Source organism: Pseudopodoces humilis, chromosome 9 (assembly GCF_049639895.1).
Source record: "Pseudopodoces humilis isolate 2021_Gansu_Grassland_sample_001 chromosome 9, ASM4963989v1, whole genome shotgun sequence".
Taxonomy (NCBI): Eukaryota; Metazoa; Chordata; class Aves; order Passeriformes; family Paridae; genus Pseudopodoces; species Pseudopodoces humilis.
In genome coordinates this window covers 14,423,970-14,442,235 of record NC_142208.1, presented here as the reverse complement: position 1 = coordinate 14,442,235, position 18,266 = coordinate 14,423,970, and the positions used below count along the sequence as shown (strand labels likewise).

The 18,266-nt window shown below is 37.3% G+C and overlaps 1 protein-coding gene across 1 annotated transcript in view; it reads left to right on the top strand.

Annotated features, from left to right (window-relative positions):
* Positions 1-18,266, top strand: part of LRMDA (leucine rich melanocyte differentiation associated) — a 616,838-nt gene that overhangs the window by 101,606 nt on the left and 496,966 nt on the right. The window lies entirely within an intron of this gene.

Here is an 18,266-nt window from a genome sequence, read left to right as displayed (position 1 = left end):
GATTTAAATCAGGTTTAGTTGTGGGGTTTTTTTCTAAATTGGGTATTATAAATCAAGAGTAGTTGCTGCATATAGCACACAAGAGGATTTCTTATACATTTTAATGTTGCATAAGTAAGAAATACCAGTAGTTCAGCAGTAAAATTGCAAATGTAAGCAAAAGCGAAGATTTTTCTAAATTTAACTAGGTTGCATTTGTTTAGTAAACTCTAGCAATAATTTACTGTTTTATTGCATTTGCTGTTGAGAACTTGCTAGCTTTAAAAAGGGGAGGAGGCATAAAGGAAGGAACTATGTTTTAATTGCTCTGGAATGGGGGGAGCAGATAGAAGAGAGGAAAATACTAAACAATCTGCATGCAATAGGTTAAAGTAGAGAAAATAAATCTTGACAAGATAATATGTGTCTGCAGAAGACTAAGGAACTTCTGGTAATGTGCATTCTGTATTTGTGGGATAGAGCAATTCCTCATAAAAACATCAAGCTCAAGATGTTGTAGTTATGCCTTAAGTCTTTGGAGACATGAAAGGTAATAGGCAGCTTTTCTTATTAGTGAATTTCAATATGTAAAAAATAGTAATTCTGGTAGTTATGCTTTAAAACAGAATAAACACCTTTGTTTTGTAAATAAGGAGGTTTAAAACTTGATTTGAATTTGCTCTGCAGCTCTGCCTATGCATGCTTTATCTGTGGGTAGATTTCTATATCTCTCGGTCTGTTAATATAAAACCTAGCTTAGTTTAACTGTGGTTTGAAAGAAGCGAACACTGGGATTGGTCTGGATGATGTTGATTAATAGGTGTGTGAGGGTGAAAGACTCCAGGGCCAAGCAGTAGGTCCATCTTGGTGGCATCTGATGTTGATTGGCTTTGTCCTGCGCGGCTGCGCTGGAAGAGCGGACATTAAGATTAAGTGATGCTGTCGTGTTGAGGAGCGCTGCACTGCATCATTCTGGGAAGAGACAGCTGTGGTGGTTAATCCTTCATCACCAAGGGAGTGCTGCCAGCAGAAAGATATACAGCCAAAGATAACCCTCCATAACTTGTGCTAAAGATCAGAAAACTTTGAATTCACATCCATCTGCTTAGTCTGGGGTGAAGATGAAAGATAGGCAGAGTAGGAAATAAAAAAAACTCCTGTGGGATTAATCTTAGACAGAGCATGCAGCACACGCTGAAAAGGCAGCAGCTAAATTTTTAAATGTATCTTGAAAGAAATGGATCATTCCAAATCCAGAAATTTAATTTCATTTCAATTGCTTTAATGTTCCTACTCATGATGCTTATTTAATATGTACACCACATCCTTCCTGGAAGCAGTTCAAAGATGCCACGGTTCATAGTGTAAGGTTTAAAAAAGACAAGCGTCTCTGCATTTCTAACTAAGTGATGCACAGGAACGGATGACAATGGAGCTTTTAGCATAATTTGTGGTAGAGAACTTTGTTATTTACTTTTATATTTAGCAGGTCAATTCCAAATTGTTATACATCAGATGAGAATATATTCTGCCTTGAATGGTTGTGAACAGAGCTATATTGTTATGCATAATTTATTCATACAAAGTGAGAACCGTTACAAAGACTTGCTCAAGTTGTCATCTTTGGAAATTAATTGATATGAAAGAATAAGATAGAAAAAGGAAAGAGATATGAATATATTGCTTTGGAGGCAGTCTTCTAAGCAATAACTAAATTAATAAAATACAGTTCAAAAGTAGTAGTTAGTGGTAATAATTTGATACATTATTCCATTATTTTAATGTAGGCTGTTGTTTTAACATGCATTTTAAACCTTAAAGTAATATCTTAAAAAGTTCTGTGCTGAATAGTGGAGAAAAGGTGGAAATGCACATTTAGTTATTATCATAGTGATAGTTATTGCTGTGAGGAAAATGGAATATTTCTTTTAGCAGGCTGGTGGTTGGGTGGGGGTGGAAGTAGAAATGCTCCCTGTTAACAGTCCTGGTGCCCAGAGGAGTGGAATGTCAGTGATGGGCAGGAGCCCGGCCTCGGGTCTGCTTCGGCTGGGGTTTGGCAGTCAGTGGTTGGGTGAAGCTCATGTTGTCTGCTCACAATCTGCCCACTACAGGGTGTCTGTAGAAACAACTGAAAGAGATGTTAGATATTTGGGTGGTGTGAAGGCTTGGTCCTTGCCTTGGGTCAAGAAAATGCAGAGGAAGGAGTGTAAATCTGCTGATGTCTTCTTAAATGTGAAACGAGATGGTGTTTTAGTTTCTGTTTTCTATTGATCTTATTCACTGTCCTGAAATCAGGAAAATGCCAGTTAAAACAGAAGAGCATTTCATCATTTGCAGAGAAAGTTTCACTTCTAGTTGTTCCACCAGTGTCCCTTAAAACAATCTGAACTTCCTGTCTCCCACACTCATGTGCTCAAATGTAAAAAATCTTGTTTCTGTTACTCTTTTTATCTTTTTTCCAGAAATGCTCGTGTTAATATTAACAATTGGTGTTTCTAGATAAATTAATCCTACGTTTAAATCTTAGGTTATGACATCTCTCACATAAAGGTTTAATATCTATTAACTTGTCATTTGAATTTAATTAGAAATAATGAACCCAAAAGATACTAGTTGATATCATATGGGACAAGTATTTCTAAGCAGGCTAAGTGTGTTAGTGAGTTAATTTAACTTGGCAAAAATTCTAATTGCGTAGGTATCTACATTACAGTGTTAGAAATTAAAATGGCATTTTTGACTGCTAAAAGTGAATTGGAAAAAAATCAAATTAGGATAGGTGCTGGGAAGAAGAAAAAAGCCTACAAATAATAAAAAACTAAGCCTGCAAATATGTGCAAAATAGCCACTGTCTTTTCTTAGTAGCCAACTTTTCTACAGAATCTTTAGAGGAAGAATAACAAATAATGTTCACATGGTAGCAGAAGGAATATAGACTGAATATAAGGAGAGGTTTTCTCACAAGAAGTACTGTTAAATATGAGAATAGGCAAATGAGTGCACCTTTTCACAAGTGTTATATATATTTTTTTTTTAATTTTGACTAAAAACTGCCTGAACTTGATAATATCAACAAGTATAGGATGGGTGAGGAGATCTTCAAGCTCTGTTCTAGTCTTGTTTTCCTCTGATTTTAGATTTGGTTATGGCTTAACATTGCATCTTAAAAGTACTGGCAGTTTAGAGGTTAACAAAAATGAGAAATTCTTTGTATATTCATATATTTGTCCAGATTCAAATACTTAGTAGTACGCAGGTTGAAGTGAGCAGACTTGTGCATGATGAACACTAAAATGCCAACAGTTAGAAAGGAATGGGTTAATACATTGACTAATGTTGTAGGTTTATAAGAACTGGCCCTTCTCTTTGTTCTTTTTTATCATATACATTTATCATGTTCAACCTGGCAACTGAAGCAAATAGCTATTTAAGTTGTAAAAAATGAATCACTGTGCAATTTCTTGAACTGTATGATATAACCAAGCTTAATAATATTATACAACAGAAGTTGTAAGCCTAGGGATATTTTTCCCCACTTTAATTTTTTTTTTTTTTTTTAAATGAGCCATGAGCATTTGCTTCTTTCTGTATGGAAAACCAAAGAGCATTGAGATGTGTTTAACAAAGCTGTAATTTCCTGCCCACTGGTGAAGACTAATGGTGAGTGCTTACCTTCTGCTGCTGCATAAATAAAGTATATTTAGAAATGGTTGAACTGTTGGATTGTGTGAAGATTTGGAATGCAAGCTCTTTGACTTTAAACCTTCTTTAAAAGTGACAGAGAAAAATAAAAGTGTGAACTTACTCATTAAAAGGAAGAAGATGTGGGAAGAATCTTCCATCCTCTCTGCAGTGTAGACCAAAAGGTAAAAACTAATATGTGTTTGTTGTGTCAGCGCATTTTCACACTGCTGGATGTTGCATGTTTACAGCTGGTTCTGATGCAGCTGTCAGGGTACAATTGATGAGCATCATCATTTAAAGTGTAAAAGAAAATATCTTGGCATAGAGGGACATGATAAAGTGCCATCTACCAGGCACTGTAGACATATGTAGTCACCATTTCCTTTTTCTCCTCACTCTTGGCATTTCTTTGCTGCCCTTGCCAGAATGTGCAGAAGCCACTGGGAGCAGCTCAGCCCAGCCTCCAGCCTTCTAATATCACTTTGGTAGTTGTCAGATCATATGAAATGTCAAAATTCATGTGGCCTTCGTGAAGAGATATATTTAGTACAGCTGCTGCATACCTACGTAGTATCTCTGACATTGACATATTAGTTATGCTGTCTTTTGCAATCTGATATCTTTAAATTTGCCACCTTGTTAAGTTTTGATTAATGTGATTCCATTTCACTAAAGTAATTGGCTTGGCCTGTTGTAGAAAATAATCAGCCTTTCTACGGAACAAATGCTAGAACATGCTAATGAGGGAGTGAGTTCGTTAAATTGATGGCGTGGAGTGACAGTTATTAATGATTGTTATGATAAACAGACGAGTGCGAATTGGGATGAGTTGGGCAAAAGTGACAGTTTAAAAATAACGTATATTGGAAAGTACTAACGAAGTAATATACTGTTAGGAAAACAATCATGCAAGTTGTCAGGGGAAGAAGTGTAATTATACAGCTGCACGAGCTGCCTGGGAGGACAGGGACCTGGCTGATAATGGACACGTTTTTTGTTGGCAAGGGGAAAATATGTTATGGCAGAGAAGAGTACAGATTGATAAATTAATTGGCCTTTCTCATTGTTCCAAGAGCAAACTTGGCCAGCAATAGCCAAGCAGATTAGGTAAATAAATGAAGTGACCAGCTCTTCCTCTGCATCTGACCCATACGCTGCCCTTTCTTTTTAATCCACCTATGCATGAACTGCCAAGTCCAACTGCCTGTGGTAGTAGTGTTTGCATAAATATAGCTCTCCTGAAAATATTTATGGCTTTTGAAAATGAAATGCTTTGTCTTACAAAGATTTTTGCCTTAAGATGAAGGTTAATTTTAATGCCATCAGCCTTATGCAATGTGGTATGAAAATATACTGATTTTTAAAGTGAAATTTAGACATAGATGTCCATCTGAAAGCTTGCAAGGAAAAATAAAGATTGCTAGTAGGAGTGTTTGGGAGGTAGAGGTATGGTGCTACTTCTGCTTATTGTTGCATAAGCTTGGTGCTAAATGGCTTCAGGTTGTTGACTGTAGGAGAAAGACATTTGTATCTCTGAGACTGACAGCAGTGCCATACATAATTCAGCTGTCAGATTGCCCATGTAGTAGACTCAGTGGAAAAGCAGAGGATAAGTGTGGAATACTTTCCTAATAAGTATGAGACACAAAGTAAGTAGGCCATTATATACTAAAAAAAAGAGAAAAATGCGTAAAACAGCCATCAGAAAAATTCAGTGTGGACAGTACTCCTTCAACTGCTGTGGTTAATAAGAGTACTAGGTAGCACATTCTGGATCATTTCCTTCTCTGTTGTAATGCAGAGGACTGGGGATACATTTGGGCAGGTGTGCAACTGAGTGGTCAGTGCTGTTGCCCTTTTACTTGTTTGCACTGCCTTGTATTTAAATATTTACTTTCCTCTGTGGAAGCATGAGCAAATCTCTTCCTTCATCTTTATGAAAAATATGGTAATTTTGAAAAAGTTGGCTAAGAGAAAGCACTGTTATCACTGTCAAATTCCATCTGCTCAGGACACACCAATGAATAGAAGATGGAGAAGAGTTTAGATTCTATATGACAGCCTACAGCCATATCAGCACTGAATGGAGGCTGTAAAATGCTTACTTAGCCGTTTCGCTAGATGTTTTACTGGATTCACCTTGGTCTTGGTCTTGCAAGGGCTCCAATAATCATGTTACCAATTCCTTGTGAACACAACCCTCAAGAACACAATCTGTTCACAAATCTTGCCATATTTCCTTTGCTGCAGAAGCACTAGTTTGTGTAGTCTTAGACTCATGAACACTGATTCACTGCATACAACAATCTAACCAAAATGAGAAAGGATAATTTCCTATTTAATAATTAAGTCTAAGCCTTTTTATTAATAGTGTTACAGGTGAAATCTCTCCAGTCCTTGGTTTTCACTGTTAGCAAAAGGAAGAAATATATATAAATAAATTTTGGTTTCCACAGAACTTATCATTTTCCTAATAGTGTCATAGATTAAAATGTGTCACGCATAGATTAAGAAACTGCTAATTAGTAGCTTAATGCAATTTACTGTGTGTAGATTTTATCATACTGAACTTCATTATTCCATTCAGAACATGTAAACCAGTGACTAAAAAGCCTTTCTTTAAAACAAAAATGTACCAATTACCAGATTACTTTGTAACAGAGTGAAAACAGGCACTAAATTCTGGACTATATACACTTCTCTGGATGAAGGAGTCCTGCTCTACCATTATATTACTTCTTGAATGGCTTGATGTATTAAACTGTTACCTAAGCCTGAATTAGATTATAAAAAGCAGCGTTAACAATATCTTAATTTCAGCATGCACAATTTTGGTTCTGCCTCTAACAAAGTATGATGTTTATACTTTGCTTCCATGGCCAAGCTGTTCATTTAGGTCTTTAGCCTTATCCTGTCCAGAAAGCTGATACTACTTCTGCTGTCCTTGACTTGTAGCATGTGTCTGCCTCACCCATTTAGTCTGGATTAGGCTTGTGCTTTGGAGGCACCAGTTTTGCTCTTCCAGGTGTTTGGATCTGCAGAGTCTGGATTCTTTTCAAACACAGTTGAACTAGAGGATGTTCCTCAGAAGTGCATCTGATACACTCCATCTCCTTCTGAGCATCCAGTCTTTGGAAACAGGTTTCATCAAACATTAAAATCCATTAAAATCCTCTAAAAAGCATCTAATGTTGGACACTGGGTCCTTAGGATTCAGTGTTTTGCTCTGGAGGTCTGACCACTTTGGACCTCACTGTTTGCTCGTATGGATCTAGTCCTCATAGCACTTGAAACTGAATCTTCATGTGACATAACATGATCTTTTTATTTAATCCTATTTTTTTCTTCATTTCTGCCTCGCTGCACTGCTCATATCGGTCTGGTTCATGGTGTTGCTACTATTTTACTTGAGGACTGGGGCCTGGCCTTTGTACTGTTTTTGATTTTGCTTCTTCAGTTTTTATTTTTCAATCACTTTTGAGGAATCTCTGTTGTAGCCTTTTGGTAAATCTGACTTAACTTGGCTTTCTTGGACACAGCATTAACAACAGCTATTTTCTTAAGCAGAGATGTTGAAAGAAAAGAACCTACAGCTGATCTGTAAGTTGTGAAGGGAGAGGCATTTATTTTGACCTTATTATGAACTGTATAGGTGTACAAGAACCTAATTTCTTTTTGTCGTGACATAAGAATAATTTAGATAGTGAATAGGAGGCTGTTCTGAGCTGTAGTTCGCAAGGTGAATCCAGCCTGTGTCCAAACAATATGTATAAATGATTTGCAGTATTAGCAGGAGTCACACGTCTTTGAAGAACAGCACGTTGCTGCTATGCAGAGATTCCTGCTTCTGACAATAGCTTTGCTTTGTGACTATAGACACCTATTGTAGTAACTCTTTTAAGATAATTATGGTGTACTTCTCTGAGGCTTTTCCTTTTTCCTTATGGGGAAATAAAGCATGTATTTTTAGATTGTTACCTATGGAGACGGAGTGCCAGTGTACGTGTTGCATAATCTCCCCAAGTAACTGTGGGTGAGTAGATTCCTGGGTGGGGAATGGATGAAGCTGCTGGAGATGACCAGCTTTGGCCAGCAGGAAGGGCCTGCCAGCCTCGTGGTTGTGGAGGGGCTGCAGCATGATAACCCCAGGCCACACTGAAGAGAGAACTGGCTCAAAGAACAGGCAGTGTGAAGTCTGGTGTCAGAGGGAGCGAGGCTGAGCTGCAGAGGAGAACCTGTTCTGTGGACACCAGGCAGGCAGGGTATGACTCCATAGGAAAACAGAAGTGATTAGTCCAGCTATTTGCAGTCACAGGATTGCAGTGAACCTGTCAGGACACATGGCCTCAAGGGGAACTGCTTCGAAGAAACAGAGCATTTTGTGTTCCTCAGCTGTACAGAGAGATGGTCGTACTTGCAGTTATCCTGTATTCAGTATTCTTGTATCTCTGAATATCTGCTTTAAGCATAGCAAATGGTAGCAATTATATGACAAGCCCTCATTAGGCTGGAGGAGAGGCTGGAATTTGAGAGCTGGGATGGCTCTTGCAGCTTACCAGCCTAAATTCTACCAAAATAACCACATCAGACACAGTCTTGACCTGTCCTCTGCTGCAAGAGAATCAAAGGTGTTTCTACTTGGCATTTTAAAATGAAGGCGCTGGTTGGAATTTGATCACTTGCTCCTTCTCACTGCTCCTCTGATCTGCTTTTATACTCTGCTAAGCTAGAGGGCTAGCTGTATTTACCAGCTTGGTGCTATAATGAATTATCAAAATAATGAAAATTACCTAGAATTAGCTTAATTTTAAGTGGTGATAAATACTGGGGAAAAAACAAAAGTCAATCATTCCTCAAAAAGTGACCATAGTGAGTATACAGCACAGGAGAAAAACAAAGGTGGATGTGAGAGAGAAGTGCTGTCTTTTAGAGCTCATTGTCTTTGGCTTTCAGTACATAGCACAGTCTTGAGAGAAAGCAAACTCCTGAAACAGATTGTCATTAATCCTTGCTTTTCAGTAGCAAATAAGGACACCTCACCCCATCCCTCGGCCACAGCTGAAATCACTTGAAAAGGGTAAAAGGTTTTTCTGTCCCAGGTACTTCAGTTTCTAAGTCTTCTGTAGCTTCCACCTGGGCCTCTGTTCTTAAGTTCATGTGTAGAATCCATTTGCTACTTTCAGTTGCGAGGACTTGGTGGAAAGAAGAAAGTTTTCTTGCTCTTAAGTTCACCACTTCCAAAAATGAATTTAGAAAAAATATTTTTCAACCAAAACAGGGATGCTCTGCTGGTGGAAATAATCTTCAGTCCCTAAGAGGAAGGATGTTTGTATGTGGGAGCTTGTGACTGTGTCCTGCTATCAAAGGAGTTAATGCTGTGCTTTCTAGCTTTGATGTTACTCAGGTGTGATTCTTTTTTTGCTAGGTATAGCCTTGCTATTTCATTGTACCTGAAAACAAATATTTTGTATCAACCTTATTTGCCAGGTGTATTGTATTTTGAGTATAAGAGATTCAAGGTTTTTGTTTTCTCTTTTGGATTCTTTTTGAAGACTGAACTTGAATGCGTGGGGTTTCATGAAGTTTTTTAAGCCTTCATGAGGGAGACTACATGGGGTTCATTGGTTATGACCTAGTGGTCATTGCAGAGTTAATATTTTCACTTAATAAAAGTTTTAAATTGCTGCATGTTTTTTTTGTGTAATGCTTGCAGGCTCTGGAGAAAGATTTGTTTATTGGACATACTTGAGAAAATTTCCCTTCCAATTGAGACTGTGTGTGAGAGCTTCAAGTACAGCTTCTGTAGCTGTGGCCCGTAAGCTTCTTTGAGACATTAAAATATCACCTAAGAAAAATGGTTCTTCGCTTTTATTAGCTAAATACATTCCTTACTTTTGCTGATATTTTAAGATGTATAATGGTGTATTTTGTGGAATTGAATAATTTAAGCTTTGTTGAGCACTGGGGTCTCTTCATGATCAAGCCATGCTAGTCCCTTTGTTTCATTATACAATAAATGTGGACAAAGGGACTGCATAGTTGCTGATGTGGTTGTTTTGAGGATGATGTTATTAATTGATTCTAGAAGTAAGGGTGTTAAGGCTTAAAAGAGAAACATACTTTGGGTTTGGGTGGTAGAAAAGAGGTCCATTTTAGTTGCTAATCCAGGTGCAGATAAAAGAATGAGCTTCTTATTGAGCTTGACTTGAGTTCAGAATTCATCAGATCCCAGACTGTTTTTCAAGATTTGCATGGGATGGCAAAGGGAGGAAACCTGCAGCGGTTTCCCAGTGCTTTATTAGCTGTCCTTGCTGTATCATATAATGCAGGAAGTATTAATTGTCATATCAATTTGATATGAAGACTAAAACTTCGGGGAAAGTTCAATTCTCTTTGTAGCAAATAGAAGGGAAAAAAATGTGAGCTAAAAATCTTGGTGTTCTCTAGGGATGCTATCTGTGAAAAGCAGAGATAGCTTACAGAATTATATGGAGCAGTGCTTGATAATTCTTAATGAATATTTTAATGCAATAATAAAATAAGGTAGTAAAATTAAATATTAAAAGTTTTAACAAAATATTTTATAATAATTACATTAACTTGTGAAATGAGCTCCAATACAGTCACAACTATTTAGCTGACAGAATTTATAATTGTAATACTGAATCCATCTTTCATAAAGTGGCATTACTGGTTGCATGGTGTGTTTTGGGAATATGAAGCTTAAACTGTAAATGTAATTTGTTTACTGTTGTCCACTGCTGCTGTTTTTGCTGTCAATGCTGAATACTTGTTATAGAGCTCTGTTTCTATCAGAACTTCTTAAGGCAAATGTAAAATAGCTTTCAGACACTTGGAACTTTAAGGAGTATCCAAATAAGGCTAACTGATACTCCTTAATTTAGACTCAAAAAATACTGGGAAGCTGTAGGCATTATTTAGTCTAATAATAAATTTGAGCAATTGTATATGGAAGGGTTTTGTTGCTTTGTTATTTGCTGTCTCACCATCTTAACAGATGTGAATATTCCTCTTTTCCAGATTGCAAAGGATTTTGATGAGATGCAAAAAAGCCCTTTTTTGCCCCTAATAATAATACTGATAGTCTCATGTTGAGAACTTGAAATCTTATATTTTCAGGATTTTTTTTCTGAGCTTATTCTAGTAATGTTAGCTCAAGTGAGTTATATAAGGAGCAGAGAATACAAATGTAAATTATTCTTTGTGTGTTACATGCATTTTGCTGTATACTCATACATATGAAGTGTATTACACATATACGGCTTAGAAATAAATCCACTATAACACAGATGAACTCAGGTTTTGAAAGTGTCAGAAAAATGCCAACTGAAAGCAAAACAGAGGTAGAATATTAATTTAGTTTTGTTAAATAACACACCTCAGCTCAAGGTAACATGCTATATGATAAAATAGTTTAAAGTTTATCTTGTTTGCAAGATTAATATATTGATATTCACTTGACAACTTTTAGTACTAGAACCTTGCATACACACATTTTCACTTTGAGAATCTAGGTACTTCAGCAGGTACATGTAACTGATAAATCTTTTTGTAGTTGTCAAAACAACTTTGTACTTTTTCTTTTACAACTAAAAGCACTTTGACAGTCTGAAACCTGGTATATCAATAGGGAAAGCAAACAGACTATTAATTTTAGTACCACATTTCACTGAGTTTTGACATTTTTGAAATATATCACTTCAAAACACTGAGACACAGATGATTAAAGGTTGTTACTGGCAAAAATGTTGTTGGTTATCAGTGTTACTGGTATCACTCAGTGACACCTTTGCATACTGGCTGAGTCTTGTTTGAAAATCAGGGTGTTTTGACCATATGGACTATATATACATATCTATTGTAGTCTAGGCACTAGTTTCTCTGCCTTGAGGGCCTTCCCACCAAAAAAAAAAGGCAAAAACACCTTAAGCTAACCTAGCTGCTGCTTGGTGACTGTCATCTACCTGTCAGTTCTGTTTTGTTGATGTGTGGAACAGCGTTGTCCTGATGCCTGAAGTCACTCACAATTAGCTTGAGCTAGAGATGCTGCCAGGGTAGGACTGGTTTAAAAAGATAAATCAGGCTTACAGCAACCTGATATTTGTTTTTCAGTCTGGGGAAATTGTGGTGTGTTTGTCCATAGTGTGCACTGTAGTCTGAAATACGATCTTTGCAAAAACACTGTGGAGCCAGTTTCCCCAGTGCAGTTGTAATGGCCTTTAGTTTTTGATTGTTTCTGTGTTCAACTGGATAATTTTCTCCTTTTAAGCTGTCGAGAAATCACAGATATTATTGAGGATGTCATTTCAGACACCAAAACTAGATAGAAGTATACAGTCCTATACATTTCCTACAGAAATAGTTGTCCTTGTAAAGTTTCACAACTGATGCAAGAGCACTCTCCAATGTGGTCTTGCAGAAAATACTTCAAAAATAATGACATAAGCATGGCTTTTAATAGCATTGTTAATATGGAGCTCAGTCCATTAAGAGAACATGAATACGTTGCTTTTTCTGCTGGAGAGAGAAAGAAACAAGCCTAGAATGAGCATAAGGGTTGTCTGTCTTGAATTTGAGGTGCTAAGGAGAAGACTTGCAGGGTGTGCTCTGTGTGGAGTCTGGGTACTCGGTCACAGGGATGACTGCTTGTGTGCATGCAGTGTTGTTTTGCTTGTTGTGTGTTCTTGGATTAGTTAATATGGGGCAGTTTAAATCTTTCTCAAATTTCCCTTGAAAGATGAATCAACCTAGGTTTTTCTAGAGTAAAGTTTGGGTTTACTGTTTATTTACTTCACATATGAATGTGTATCTGAAAACCTTTCTAAGTGGTAATGAAAATATATTCACGGGTTTTTTTCTTTTTTAAAAGAATTCATTTTTTAAATTTTGGAATAATTTTGGATTTTAGTGAAATGTTGGAGCCTTTTAGCTGAAATATTATGAAACAGTAAAGTCTGTGTATTACATTTTCTCTTTCACTTTTTGTAACTCCAAGCCTTCTGTGTAGTATATAAGTGATTCAGCATACACTGCGGTTTAGAAAAAAAAATAATTCAGGGAAAATGACTGCTCAGTGTTGAATACATATACTTGTTTTGAGAGGTCAGTAATCAGTCTGAAGCTCTCAATATGTAGAATGCATTTAGCACAAGTTTATTTGTCCAGCTTTCTTTGCTGTTAACTTATCAGTCCTGCTGAGTAACACCCATGCTGGTTTGTCTTCTTACTTTTTGTTTGTACAATAGACAGGAAAAACCCATAAATATGAGAATGATTGATTGACTGTGGGATGGAGCTATAGTCTGACTCATCCCATATGAACTAATAACACGAATGTTAATGGACACACATTTCACATGAGCTTGATTTTGATTTCAACGTGGTTGTTTGGACTCCTGAGTCTTGTCCTAACAATAGTTTTGGGCATAATCAATATTAATTTTTATCGCTTTTTCAAAGCGAATTTGAAAATTGTGTGAGACCAGAATGTCTGGAGATTAATTGCTCTAATTATTTTCCTGCCAAACTCTTGGCAGCCCAATAGGATGGCTTTAAATTAACCCTATTTTTTAGCTATGGGTCTCCAGGTCTAAAGAGGTGTCCTCAGCAGTGCTAGCCTATTAGTGGTCTTTCTTAACTTACTAAGGTTCTCTTTTTAACAGCTTCAAAGTTGAAGTATGCTAGCAATCTGTATGTTGACTTTGTTGTAGAATTGCATGATAACTGCCTGTCCTGGAGGCGTTATTTAATGGGTGGTGGTGAAAGTCAGGACTGATACAGGCTTGTCTTACTAGAAATTGAAAGATGTGCTCAGTGAAAAAGGAAAGCGGTTACATACCATGATGCTTTTTCAGGTGCCAAAATTTACTCACATGGAACTGAACAATGCTTTTCATCTGTCTGCACTTAATTGATTGGAAGTTCCCATACTCCTTGTATCTCTAGATGAGTGCCCATCTTGTTCTTGGAATCAGACATTAGCAAAGCTTCTAAGTCAACACTTGACTACTGTATTAAGTTTCTAACCAAAATGTATATTTGAATGTGTTACTTCTCATAGAAGAAATATCTCTAGATTTAAGTTGCTTAAATATCAAGCCTTGCTGCTGAACAGTGGGATCATGGTACACTGAAGTCCTGGTATAGGGCCTTTATCATTTCACTTACCAAGTATTTATTGTCTGTATAGAAGTCCTTGAAAAGATGTTCATTTACATGGAAGGAAAGGATTATTTTCAAAACAGATGCTGTGTGCCTGTAACTTCTTGTGGGGGTGAAAATGAATTGCCTAAGAAATCTGTACTTAGTAGAAAACATGTTGAAGTTTTAGATGTCTCCTCACATTCTACATAACACAAAAGCAAATTTCCCAATACTGGAGTCAGTAACGTTACCACCAATGAAGATTAGCTGAGGCTTTACTAGATTATATACTCAGACTCTAAGAGGATTTGTCAGTGGGGAATGGGGAATTGTGGTTTTGGGTTTTTAAATTTTTTTATAAACTAGAAGATGAGGTAAAGTTTACCTATGGAGAATAAATCCGTTGAACTGAGTGGAGTTTGAAATGTGCAAAATATTCCTTTTGTAATCTTTTATTATTATTTCTCAGAGATGAGCCTTATAAGTGTAGATACTTCCCAGAGCACTGATTCTGTTGTTCCCACTGTTGCCTTAATATCCATTCCTTTGATGTTGCAATGAGATTTTTTTTTTATTTTTCTTCTCTCAGCAAAGTCATTTGTATGTACCAGAGTTTCAGCTCGAGACAACCAACCAATATTTTCCTAGCACATAAGGATGTAACTATACATTTAAATTTATTGTAAAACATTATGCTCATCTGTAATTATATTACTTTAAAATAAAGCCTTCATCTTCTCTAAGATCTTTTGATGTCCCTTGCCTGCTGACTCTTTTTTTCTTGTTCCCACTTACGTTAATGTGAAGAGACAGTTGAGTAAATGCACAATGAACTTCAAAACCTAGTAATTGTTTTTCAGAAAGAATGAAACTTGTGAATTAGATATGGATTGTAAAAGAACACCAGAGCTGATTAGTGTTCGTTCGGTTTGCCTGCTGGACCGTTCTGACACCTGTCTTCCCGCTTTCCCCATAAATGCCATTGCTGATCCCTCTATACTGCCAGTCACATGACAGCCAGGGAGAACTTGTGGGTGGGAGTTAAAAGACTCCCAGTGAACCTTGTCAGGCTTAGCAATTCATGAAACTCGACATAAAAGGCAACGTTAAACAAAGATGAGTTGAATCCATTTACATGCAAACTGTAGTTATCTGTATGAAAAAAGCCAGGAAAGGGGGAATGTTGAAGGGGTTACTATTTCTTTCTTCCCTTTAGGATGTGTAGATAATGAGTTGTGTAAGGCTTAGAGAGGGAAAAATAAGCCAACTTTCAAGGCATTGAAAAATTGCTTTTTAGGAAAAATCCTTTTCATTCTAACCATCTGGTTGCATCTTGTTTACAGCGCAGTGTGCCAGTTTGTGCTTATTAATCATGCTTACACAAGTATCTTAATTACTCCCCGTGTAGCTGCTCTGTTTTGAACTCAGAAGTTGACCTTTCTCTTTTTCTTCCTTTAAACCATTAATCATACATAATCAACGCCAATGGGGCAGAGCCATGGAGAAGGCTACCCAGATTCCAAAAGCACATGCTACTCCTGAGAAACCGTGTAGACAGGAGTGACTGCACTGCTATCAGTCAGGCATATCTTAATTAATGACTGCTTTGTGAGTGTGCTTACTTACATGACTGCAACCCAATTCTCTTCCCCACTTTTGCTTCTGTCAAGGTGCCTTATGATACTGGAGATCATTTAAAAAGTCTCTGTATATAAAAAAACTTTCAGAGATGTCATGTAAATTAAAAGGATCTGCTTCTCTTGTCTGTGTGCTCTCATTGCTTCTGTAATAATTAAAATTTAGAGAGGATGGTCAGAAAATGCTCTAGGCTCTAGATTCTTCCAGAATAAATATGTTGGAAGAGGGTTAATTTTTCCAAAATAACTGGAATGAAAATGTATTCCTCTTCTCTTCTGCCTTCTTTATTAAAAGAAAAGGCAACAGGAGAGGGAAAAATTGTTTTTAAGAAGCATGGATTTGAGAAGACGGAGGGGAATTTCAGAAACAGCACTTTGGTTTCTAGTGTACTAGGCAAGCTGTAGTATGCAAAACTAATTTAGCCTGCCCTGAAACTCTTCAGAGTGATGAAAATTTTATCAGTAGTGTAAAAAAGACAACTATCCAGCCTACTCATTTAGTCAGTTTACATGTTTATACACAGGGAAGGAAAAAAAAAAGGATTTGCAAGTATGACTTGCATCTTCTCTCTCCTGCTTTTGTTTTTCTGTTTCTTTTTGCCATAAATAGTGTACTTAGAATTTATGCTGTCTAATCTCAGTTCCACTGGAGATGCAATTTTCACTTACAGGAGTTTTATCTACAGTTAAGGCTGTCTTAAAAGCCTTATGAGCCACTATTGTAATAAGCAATTTGTTTTTTGTTACTGCCAACATGGAAAAAGAAAATATTTCCCAACAAACCACAACAGAAAAAGATTAAAAACCTGTATCAAAAAAAAATTGTATCATGAAAATTATTAGTATTTAATTCAGGTAGAAGCTTTGCCATTCCAAATGTAGAATGCACCGCTGTGTCTTCTTATGTTTAAAAAATACTTAATCATGAACAGAATATATGGTGTGCGAGCTGAGGTGTTTCATCCAGTCTAGTGAACAATTGTGCTGTTTTCCATTGGACAGTTTCTTTCATTTGAGCTGAAAGTTCTTTCAGCCTTTTTGCATAGTTCGAGTGTTTTGATGTCCTTGCACTTTTGGTATTTCCTAGGTTCCTTGAGTGTTGTTAAACAATCTAGCAGAAATAAGCAAAAACTTAATCAGAGAGAATTATTTTGGGAACCTAAAAGAAAACACTGTGATTTTGAACAGGGGAACTCTTGCTGGCCTCAGACTATGGCTTTATCTCCCTTCCCATGTGGACAGCTAAAGATTATTTCCAAGTACAGACTGTAGGTCCTGTAAAACAGAACAATGTTGCTGATGAGATGCAGTATTGACAAGATATGGTCGCAGAGCAGGGTGAATAGGAGTGGCAGAGCTGAGCGGGGCCAGGCTGGGCTGTGCTGCTCAGGTGCCCGGCTGCAGGATGAGCCCAGCCTCCCACTGCCACAGAGCAGCCGTGGGCACCTCTGGCCCCTGATCACACCAGCTGTGTGGCCTTGCCTTTATCTAGGGCTGCAGCAACAAGCTCACATGTGAGCATCCTTTTATTTGGCAGTAGAAATGAGACGTAGAGTTTTCACTGAATAAAATCTGGTAGGGGCTGAAATGAGCAGAATGGTGTGGCCATTCTAAGGATGGCATCTGCACAGTGGGCTGTGCCCTCACTGGGGGGCCTGTGCCACGCTGCACAGCTTGGGGTTCCCAGCAGCTGAAGGGATGTAAGATTACCTGTATGATCCTAGTTTTCTTATAGAGTTAGCTCCCATAACTAGTACGGTGCTGCACAGAGCCCAAGTGCTTTTCTTTCTGAGTTTGTACTGAGCCAACACCTCCTGGTGCAACATGCAAAGTTCTTGATTGCCTGAAGTAGCTCACTACTGTTTCCTTCCTGCATGGCTCTGTTCTGCTGTTTTCTAATTATATTGCATCTCTTTTGTTTTCTTTGAACATTTAAGCTGTAACTCAGAGGACTGAGTCAGAAGATTGTATGCTGTAGGCGTGCATCTTGAAATGTTTCTTGTACCGCAGTGCTTGTAAAGGCATTATGTTCAGGAGATAAATGATAAGAGTTGTTTGCCTGTGTAAGGAGCAGGCTGAATGACAAGGTAGAGAGAGACTGATGGTGGAGCAGAGAAGTTACCTTTCACCAGAAGCAGATCTTAATACCTGGGTATTTTTCTAGTAGAAGCTCTGTTTCAGAAATTTCCATTGGTTCATTTGCCTGGGATTTTAATTTCATGCCAGCTGAAACAATGATGCTATTCAGAAGGAATTCCTGTGATTTGTATAAAAAAAGAGAACATGGAAACAGTTGTTCCCATCAATGACTGTTAAAATGTTATGACCTACTGTACCTCTCATTTTATATCTTTATTCTGCCTCCGTCTTCTGCTGTATAGCTGATAACTTTATTATTAGGTCTTTGTGTGCTTTACTGTTTCTCCTCCTCCAGATTATTTTATAGCCTAACATTGGAAATTTATCTCCATAATCAGGAGTAAGGTTGTTTCCTGAATAAATGCCACAGTTTTCATCCCACATTCTTCTAAGGGAAACATTTTGTTTCTAGTCATTGTATCTTTGAAGACACTAGTGCTTTAATGCCCACTTTCCTCTATAATGTGTTTTAATCATTGCTTTTACTTCATGCTTATATTTGGCTTTCTATTTATGTAGTTCATTCTTTAATTCTGGTGTCAAGTCCTGGGAAATGTTGTGTATTTTGCCCACTTGAAGGTGGAATAAATACATGACTACCTCAAGTGAATTTTAATTGTCTTCTTTAAAGCTTTTTATTAGTGTGTTTGATGTTATATTATG